Genomic DNA, 10,504 nt, shown 5'->3' with positions numbered 1-10,504 from the left:
AGACCAAAGAATTAAGTGAGTTTTATTTACGGTGATCAAGTTCATTACTTTAATGTGAGAAATATTTTTATAGAAGAATATTTGTAGACATCAAAATTTAATGGATCAAGCCCATATGAAATTTGTGCTAAATCCTAAATTTAAGACACTAGAAGATGACTCTTGTAATTTTATGAGTCTATTAGGATTGCTTGGAGGCTACTGTAAAAAAACCTTAACTTGAAGGTTGTTCTACAACCCTAGATCACTCCAATAAAAAGGTTACATAATCTCTTAAAAAAGGATCTCGAAAATTGGGATAATCAAAAAACAAAAAAATCCCATGAACTCTCGGGATTCACAAGGAGATCAAGATGAGCCGGACGCTTCTTGATAATCAAATACTTCAAGAAGAAGATCCACACAATGCTCGACTTTCATGGATATCAATTACTTCTCAAGAAGGCCCGCATCATCCCAAATATACGCTAATTTAGCCCTCGAATCACAGAGAAAAATTTAAAGGAATAATCAAGGGAACAAACAGAATTGTATCCATAAAGATTCATCAATAAAAATTATTTCTCTTCATATATTTTTGTGATTGCAATTAATTTTTCACATCTTGAAGAATTTGTTGCACACAAATTGGCACGCCCAGTGGGACCTAATCTGCCATTCATCTCTTCTCTCATGGTGAAAAGCATATGTTGTCCTCATTGCTCGTACTTCAAGCCTCGTTTATGACTATCTTGTAAATCTATGCCCTGACAAGCCTTGAATTAGCGGCATTTGTAGACATTAAAATTTTAACAAATAAAATAAAATTTAGGCTAAATCCTAAATTTAAGATACTATAAGAAGAGTACATTAGGGTATCTTAGAGACCACTCTATCAGAAACCTTAACTCGTAGGCTACCCTGTCCAAAATCCTAGCTTGGAGACTACACTACCCAAAACCTTAGCTACACCTTAAATATCGAAATTACATAAATTCATGGAATAGTCACAAAGAGATCAAAGACATCAAATATTGTCTTTCTCAAAGCTGCCGAAGTGATCAACGGATGCAAGGGAATGTAAGATACTGAGTGCGCAATATGTATACGAGTGGATTCAAGGGAATGTAAGATATGTGCTTCAAGCTGAATCAATGACGTACGATAAGGAGTGAAAGAGGTGAAATTTTCTAATAGTTCCGTAGCCTCTTGAAGATAAGTACAAACATCTTCGTACTGATCTACAAGATTCTAATAAACTTGTTTATGACTCGTAGCACCTATGAACCTAGAGCTCTGATACCAACTTGTCACGACCCCAAAATCCCACCTTTAGGATCGTGATGGCACCTTGTCTTTAAAACTAGGTAAGCCTAACACAAGATGAAATTTAACAGAATAAACAAACTAGCTATTAAATTAAACAGATAAATGGCATAATAACACTGAAATTGATCAATATTATACATTCCCAAAACCAGTAATACAGAGTCATAAGCTCTAGTGAAATACACTACAAGTCTCTAAATACAACACTGTTCTAAAATTCAAATGACAGTATTACTGAAGGATAACAGACGGTGACTCCAAAGCTTGCGAGCGAAATGACAGGTATACCTTGAAGTCTCGTCAGCAACTAAAACAACTATCTAACATCTGGCATGCTCCGAGGTACCTGGATCTGCGTAAAAATATGCAGAAACATAGTATGAGTACACCACAACGGTACCTTGTAAGTATCATGACTAACTTCGGTGGAGTATTGATGAGGTACGAGCCAAGACACTCACTAGACACAAAAATCTGTGTAAAATATTAATATAAAGCTAACAGTGGAAAGAATACCAATATAAAGCTAACAATAGAAAAAACATTAATATAAAATTAACAATGGAAAGAATATAAATATAAAGCTAACAATGGAAAGTAAAATCAACAAATGGCAACAGGGAGTAAACATGCGATAAACAAGCAAAATAATCAGAATACAGTTAAAATATAGGTGAACTCAATTAAGGAAAATAAATGAAATTCCAAATAATCAAGCCGTTCTAACACAAGGTTACAACAAGAATTACCCCGAGGTACCACACATCACAATCACAAGTCACAAATCATAAATCTTCCTTATAACGCCGTGTGAGCCTTACATTTATTTTGAAATCATTTTTCCCTAAATAGCTTCAGGCGCTTTAGCCCCCTCTTATCTCGCCGTGTGTGCTTCAAATGAAGTAATTTCCCTTACTAGCAATACGCACATAAATCCTCCTTATCTCGCCGCATGCACATCAATAACACCACCTTTATGCCGCCTCATGCATCTCATCACAACACAATCATCATCTCGCACCACACGTGCCCATATGACACAATATTTCTAAAATAATAATACCAATAACACAAAAATACATAGCCCAGGGATCAACAACAATGTGTACAAGAATTTCAATAATAACACAATAAGCGGAAGAATAACTCAACAATGAAAGATACTAAATGTAACAACAACTTCAATTCAATGCATGTAAATAACCTAAGAGTCTAAACTGGTCAATTACCATAAATAAGCCCGTGCACACACTCGTCACCTAATGTACACGTCTTTTACATAATTCAAATAATGCAATTAGACCAAATTCTACGGGTAGTTTGCCGTAGAATTTAGGCAAGATACTTACGTCAATTAGGCCAAATTCTACGGGGTTATTTACACGTCTTTCACATGTAAATAACCTAATAATACAAAGTTAGGCAAGATACTTACCTCAATTAGGCCAAATCAACACTCAAAAATAACTTTTCCTTTAAAATTCGCCTCCGCACGGCTCAAATGTTACCAAAATAACTTATTATCATCAAACAATGCAAGAGAAATAAATTAAGATAATTAAAGTTAAGATCTTTACACAAATTTTCAAAAGTCAACTCCGGGTCCGTCTAATGGTAGATCAAGACTATCTATAACCCCACGAGTCCATATATGTATGTCTTTTTCAAATCCGAGTCCAATTCGACTCTCAAATCTCAAATTTTTATTTTTTAAAACATAGTAAAAAAAGTTTAAAAAGTTCTCTTCAAATTTCATGGATTAGATGTTAAATCTCATAGATAATGTGTAATATAATTGAAATTTGATCCAAATCACTTTCCCAATAGTTGTATGTGAAAATCCTCTATCAAAATCGCCCCCCACCGAGTCTAGGGTTCTAAAATATGATAAATGAAGCTAAGTACCAAAATTTCATTATTTTGTTCACCTGTAAGTCTGGCAAATGCATAAAATCAGTTGCAAAAGCGATGCCTGCAGATTCTAGTGAAGGTCACAAATGCAATACTATTCTCGCATTTGCGAAGTCAGCCCCTTCGCAAAAGCGGCCAAATGGTCGCAAATGCGAGACACCCCAACCCAGGTCCCCTATTTGCGAGGCTGTCTTCACAAATCCAAAGCCTGCTAGCTCACTAACCCCTTCACAAATGCGATATCTATTTTGCAAAAGCGATGATCGCAAATGCGAACTGGTGCTCGCATTTGCGATAACTGTAGCACTAACACACCAGTTGCTGAGAAACAGCCCAAAACCAATCTGAAGCATGTCTGAGATCATCTGAGCCCCCAGGGCTCCACACCAAACATCCCTACAAGTGTAAAATATCATGAGAACTCGCTCACGTGATCAAAACACCAAAAAAATAACATTCGAAACTATGAACCGGACACCAATACACATAAAACATTATAATGAATTCAAGAATCGCTAGAAACACAACCAAGCATCTGATTCTTATCAAACCAACTCGGAATGACGCCCGATTTCGAATACAAGTTCCAAATAACAAAAAAGACCTAATTCTAGTCCTAAACTTCGAACCCGATAGCTATAAAGTCAACCTACGGTCAAACTTAAGGAATTTCTAAACCTTCAAATTGCCATCTTTCGGCAAAACATATCAACTTATGGACTTCCGAATTTAAATACATCTTAGTCCAAAGTCACTATACAAACCTATTAGAGCCATCCAACACCATTTTGGGATAGTTTTCACAAAAGTGAAGCCTCGGTTTAAGCTTCTAAACCAAGAACCAATGGATCAAATCATTCCAAAACCTCCCTGAAACGAAACCAACTATCCCCCTGGTCATAAAATCACAAATATACATCGGGAAGCTTCAAAAGAGAAAATGGGGCTCAAATACACAAAAACAACCCGTCAGATCGTTACATATCAAGCCATAGGGTCAAGGTTATTGTTCTGTCAATCCTACCTTTGCCTACGTCTTCATTTGTAATAACTGGTTGGTATGCATATGTATATTGTGTATCACGTAAAGGAAAAAAGTTCAATTGTTAAATTGCTAGTTCTTGAGGACATCTCCACCATTACATAACTTTCTTCTCTACTATTAAAAATAAAGTCATCTTCTTTCAAACAGAATAAATCGTATATATGCCAACGGGATTACAACATCATTGGAAAAAAGGAACCTTACACGCAAAGACTCAACTTTCTCAAGTATGTGATGGGCCTTGCCGGGTTTCGAAGCAGCTGCCTTGATAATTTTCTCAAGTCTGCTATGTTTCTCCATGTGATTGCAGCTAATGGTAGGTGTATTAAAATGGAAGGAGGAATTAATTAAGAGAGAGTAATATTTAGGATTTTCCAAAAGATAAGAGGGGAAAAGGAGTTTGATTTAATTATCTAAGGAGGGATAACCGTTTTTAGTTTTCTAAAGTAATTAGAGGATATGAATTTACGAATGCAAAGGAAAGAAGCAAATAGAAAACGACATGAAAACGACATAGTAAGAAAAGGGGGGACTGAGAAATAATGGTGGATATAAGGAAGCAATAGGATTAGATGAGAGAAATTACGAAGAGGGAAAGAAATTACATAGAGGGTAAACAATAGGGGAAAGATATGAAAAGGTAAAGAAGGGTAGATAAAACAAGAGAAATAAGAAAAATGAGAGCATTCCAGAATTGTCAAAAAGGTAATAAGAACATAAAATGATTTTTTTTCTTTTTATTTTTATTTAAGAAAACATATTTTTTTTTTAGGGGAAGGAGAAATAAACCAATACTTATATATAGATGTATTTAAGTTCCTAAAATTGTGAAAAAGGAAAGAAGTAGGATAAGAATAAATTTTGACTTGTCCATTTAGATGAAAATGATTTTGGAAGACAATGTAATTTTGGATTGGCTACTCTCAGGGTCGGCTCAAAGACTAGGCAAGTAAGGCATATGCCTTAGGCCTCAAATTTTGAGGGGCCCCAATTTTAAAATAATAGGTTATGCATTAATTTTTTCTTAAAAGTTTAAGCATTTTCTAATAAAATTTTATTATTGTAAAGTTAATGTGATTGTTGAGGGATGAAAAAGTTGTCTCGGATAAAATAAACATATCTTTACAATTTTCTTAAACTTGGTATAACCTTTATTTTGCATTTTTTGCATTGTAATCACTAAACCCTATAAGTATTATTTTAAACAAATATAATTACTAAATAATGAAACTTTGAAAAACAAAAATATTGTGTTAACCTTTGATGACTTGAAACATAATAGTCACTCTAATATTGATGGTATAGACTTATATTTTGAACTAAAAGTGTTAAGAAAAATAATACAATGCAACTAAAAGATAATACTCTAATTGATATTAATTGCATAAAAAGATTTGATTCTTTCTCAAATGTCTAATTGTTACCTTAACGGGAAGAGTGATTAGATCATTTTAATTTGAGCGCCCATATGAATTACTAAAGAACTTGATTCTTTACCGTGTTCTTTAAGCGTAAAGTAAATAAGCAATAAAACGTACACAATAATTTTTACGTGGAAAATCACCCGGCTCAAAATGTGCAAAAATCATGACCTACCACGTAGGATTTTCAACTCCAACTCCACTAGAACAATGAGACAAAATGCATCAATTATAAGATTGTAATTAAATACTCTCCAGTACTCCTACTACTCCTATTTGATTCACAAGTTACTCTAACTTGTAAAGCAAAACACTCATTCCAACTCACTAATTGTTTATGAAACTTGATTACAACTCAATTTCCTTAAACACATTCACTAGACTTACTCAGAAAGAATACAATGCAAGTACTCGACTCGAGTAAGCAACTTATGACTCTTTTATTGATGTGTAAAAGGATAGTTCAGAAATCCAAAATCGATCTTATTTAAACACAACTTGAGATCTTCTAGGAGTCATATTTATAGTCAGCTTCCTCTTTGATATGACTCCTACTGTTCCAAGGATTCCACAAGCTTTGGGACTTTTATCTCTGACTGAATTATCCATATCTTCTTGAGCAACGATTTTTATCACTTATAGCAGCCTTCTTCCACCAAACTCAGACATGGGTAACTTAGTGATAAAATTACTGTCTTGTACAGACGTACAAGTATCAACATAAGGCGCTGATCCTTTCTCCTGAGGAGCCGGTTCTTCAGAATAATTAAGCAGCTACGTTGAGGACCTGATTCTTTGAACACTTAGTCATACTTTGTTAATCATCAAAACTTTAATACTCAACAAATTCTCGCTTTTTGATGATGACAAACCTTGTACACAGCAGAACCAGTTAATCACATCAAAGAACTAGATAATCACAACAAGTGACAAGTACTATTGACAGACATGTACGTTCTTAACCCACAACCAACACTCCAACCTTATCTTCCCTCTTTTGGTATCATAAAAAACACAAAAATAAATGTTAGACATTAAGCACAGATAATGTAAGATCTAAGGCCAAAAAGGCTATAACGCAAGCTTAAGAAATATCAAGGCAAATAAACTAGGTTGATGATCAAATACAGTACAAGGCAGTTGTCACACCTCCTTTTTTACACACCTACCCCGAAGGATAGTATATAAGGGAGTTTTTCCATTTAAAGTGACATTATTCGAAATGGGATTATTTATTTGATTTTCAGAGTCGCCACTTGGGATAGGATTGGCTTTTGGTGTCCCAAGTCACCGGTTTAACTTGAATCCCAAATCGAGGAAAATTTCGACTTTCCAATTGGAGTCTGCGAACCAGAAATTCTGAATAAGGAATTCTGTTGACCCGAGGGAAGGTGTTAGGCACCCCCGGATCCCGTGGTTCTAGCACGGTCACTTAAATTATTATAATTGGCTAAAAATCTGATTTTAATACATGTTTTAACTTACGTGCTTTTTAAATTTAAACCGCTTTTATTATTTATTTTTAAAGAGAATTGCAACGTCATGAAAACGCGTCTCGAACCACGTCACATAAATGCACCCGCGGTTTTTGACACATTTCGACTTCGTTGGGATTTAGATTTGGGTCACATAAATGCGCACCCGAGTTTAGGAAAGTAGCTTTATTAAAATGCGCGCCTAAAGCAACTAGCGTGTTGATATCTTTGTGGGAGGCCATGGGAATTCACTAAATGGCATGTCCCGAGTTCTAAGAACTTTAAAGGTATAACTAAAGAGGGCCACGCTATTTGTGAATTTTGTTTGGCGTGGCGCGCCTCGAATTATTTCAAAAGGGGTTTATTATTCGAAGTTGTTATAATCGTGTTATATGAAATGCACACCCGAATTTGGGAAATTAAGCATCGTACTATGTCACGGGAACCATACCCGTAATCACGATGGTTTATTATTAATCGCGTCTAAGGTAAGCTATTATTTTTAAAGAACAAACTCAAACAAGTGACACTGGAACATCAACCAACAGAGCAGATGGCCAAGAAATTCAAAATTCCACATCAATTAAATCAACAAAGAAATAGCAATTTGAAGAATTCTATATGAGCTCGGCTCAAAGACAATGTGAATGGAACTGAAGCAAGAATTTTAGTGCAATGTATCAAAAATGAGACTACTGAATCACTGAAGCTTGGTGCATCGAATTTGCGCACAAAAATTTGTTCCTTGAAAGACAATTTCCACGGATGAGCTTATAGATTCTAGACACCCCATGCTCAGTTGTTTAGAGCAAATTCAGAACAATCCAAAGCACAACAAATCATGCCTCAATCTAATAGTAATTAAATAGATAGTAGTCAACAATTGCGATTAAATTGACGTAATGAAATTCCTTCAATTCTGCCTATGGGACTATACCAATTAGCCGTTCATTTGCCTTTTACATGTTTTCATCAACGTTTTCCTTCACCATTTCACAAGAAGACAAAGAAGAAAAATGCACATTTATATGTTTGTTTCCAATAGAATAAACACAATAAATTCTAACTTAGCAATTCAACATTTTGTTTCGATGTAAGGCTCCAGCGATTAAACAGACCAATAATAGCTATCAAACAAAATAATGACCGAGCTGGTGACATCTGAAAATTTCCAACAATTCTTATTCCCAAGCAAATCTGCAAATTTATATTATTTAATCAAGGAACAGTACCTTGAAAGCAGTAACAAGACCAAAGGATGGTCCGAAAAATGAAAGAGGAAATCCAGCAAGTCCAGCAGCAATGGATTCAATAACTTCGGCACCTTTGGACTAGAATCGACCTTCGAGGAAGAATTATTTAATGTAATAAAAGTGACCAAGGAAAACAAGTTTCTGACCAAGAAAGATCAAGAATTAAATAGAGGAGGAAGAGTGGAAATGTTTTTGGAACAAAAGTCCAAATTGGGAGGAGATGGTCTTTGATTTTCCATTTTAGCGCCGCTCCTTCTTTTCTAAGGGTCTGTTCTCCGTCCTCTTTTTACATGGGATCGAGAGTCTCCTTTTATGTGTGGAATTAGGGTATAAAAAATGGAAAAGGGGTAATGGGTTAATGGGTATTTGGGCTAGGTAGGAATTTGGGCCTAATTTGGGTACAAGAATTAGCTCAAATCTAATTAAATCTTTTCTTCAAATTCTTTTTCTTTTCTTTAATTAAAAAACCTAAAATTAAAATCCTAGGTTATCTGAAAATGTGAAATTAAACTAGTTAACTAATTATAAAAATTATAAAAGCTACTTAATCCTAAATTAAAAGAGAAAAAAAATCAATAAAAGGAAAAAGCATAAAAATGAAGCATTTTTCGTGATTTTTCAAATTTTATAAAACAAGTAATTAATTAATTAATCCTAAAAATGTAAAAATGAAGCCTAAATGCCATGAGTGATATTGTTTGGGTATTTTTTATGATTTAAATAAAACTTAAACATGCACAAAATGCAAATAATTAAAAATTCTACAAAAATTCCTAAAATGTCAAATAATTAACAAAAAATCTATTTTCTTGGGATTTTATAGGAGTATTTCGTATAGGGCAAAAATCACGTGCTTACAGCAGTAAAGCAGAGCAAGAAGAGACATTAAGTAGTGCTAAAAGAAGCCCAGGGCCTTGTCTTTATCATTAGAACAAAATAAACTAAGCATACTGCAAACCACTCAGACTAAGACACAAGAAAGAGAAAAAAAGATAAGGCATCACTAGAATAGCAAAAGAACTAAGGACACTAGGATGGAACAAGTTCATGGGTGAAGAACAGAGGGGGTCAAAGCTTTAATAAGGGTGGAAATCTATTGGGCATGAGCCTCCCTATCTCTTCTGAGCTCTTCCCTGAGTTGCTTTGTTCTTTTCTCAGCTCATTATTGTCTTCACAAATCTTGGCATTCTCTTCAATAGCCAACTCCAACCTCTTGCTGAGCTCTGCAGTCCTACTGCTCCCAGGTAGAATAGCAGATCCTGTGGGTCCTCTAGCCTTGATCTCCTCATACCTACACTGCTTGAGGGTAACATCCAAAATGTCATTGTGGTATCCAAACTTAAGCTCAGGTAAGGCAATGTTGAGCTTGTCAAGCAACTTAGCCAACATGAAACCATAAGGCATAACATATTTGTGTTTGGAGGTGTCTGCAGCTCTTTCCATGTGATGAATCATCAGGCTAGGAAGATTGATAGGTGTCTACCAGTGTCAAGCAGCTCCATCACAGCCATGTCCAGCAGAGTAACTTCATGACTTCTCTCAGACCTCTAAAGAATGCAGGAATTGACAAAATGAAATAATAATTAGTGGAAGGGAGTCATATCAGTCTTGTACACTTTTTGGGTAGCATCTAGTTCAAACTTTTGAGAGAACTTCCTTGTGAACACAATTCCATTGTCAACATATTGTCTATGGTTGGTCACTTCTTCTTCAAGTAATTGTCAAATCCCAAGGAAGAGATATTCAGAAGCATCCCAACTCCTCAGCATCAAACTCCATTTCAAATCCCCCTACCTTACTCTTGACTACCTTCCCATCAAAGTTGAAATTTGCATAGAACTCCAACACAACAGGAATACATACTAGGGGGAAGCTTTGACAAACATGTGCTTCCACCCCTGTAGCTCAAGTTTTTCAATCAGTTGAGCCTTCCCCTTCTCATCAGTGTTCGCAAGAATCTTCCCATTTAGCATTTTTCTGTTCCTGAACTCTGTGAGTCAATCAACTGCAGCTAGCACATTCTTTGTTGTCTTACCCCTACTGGCCCTTGCAGAAGGGGTAGCGGGTTTTGTAACTTTAGCACCCTTTCTC

The sequence above is a fragment of the Nicotiana attenuata genome, unplaced genomic scaffold, assembly GCF_001879085.1.
Source record: "Nicotiana attenuata strain UT unplaced genomic scaffold, NIATTr2, whole genome shotgun sequence".
NCBI classification, from domain to species: domain Eukaryota; kingdom Viridiplantae; phylum Streptophyta; class Magnoliopsida; order Solanales; family Solanaceae; genus Nicotiana; species Nicotiana attenuata.
Note: the sequence above shows the minus strand (reverse complement) of the source record.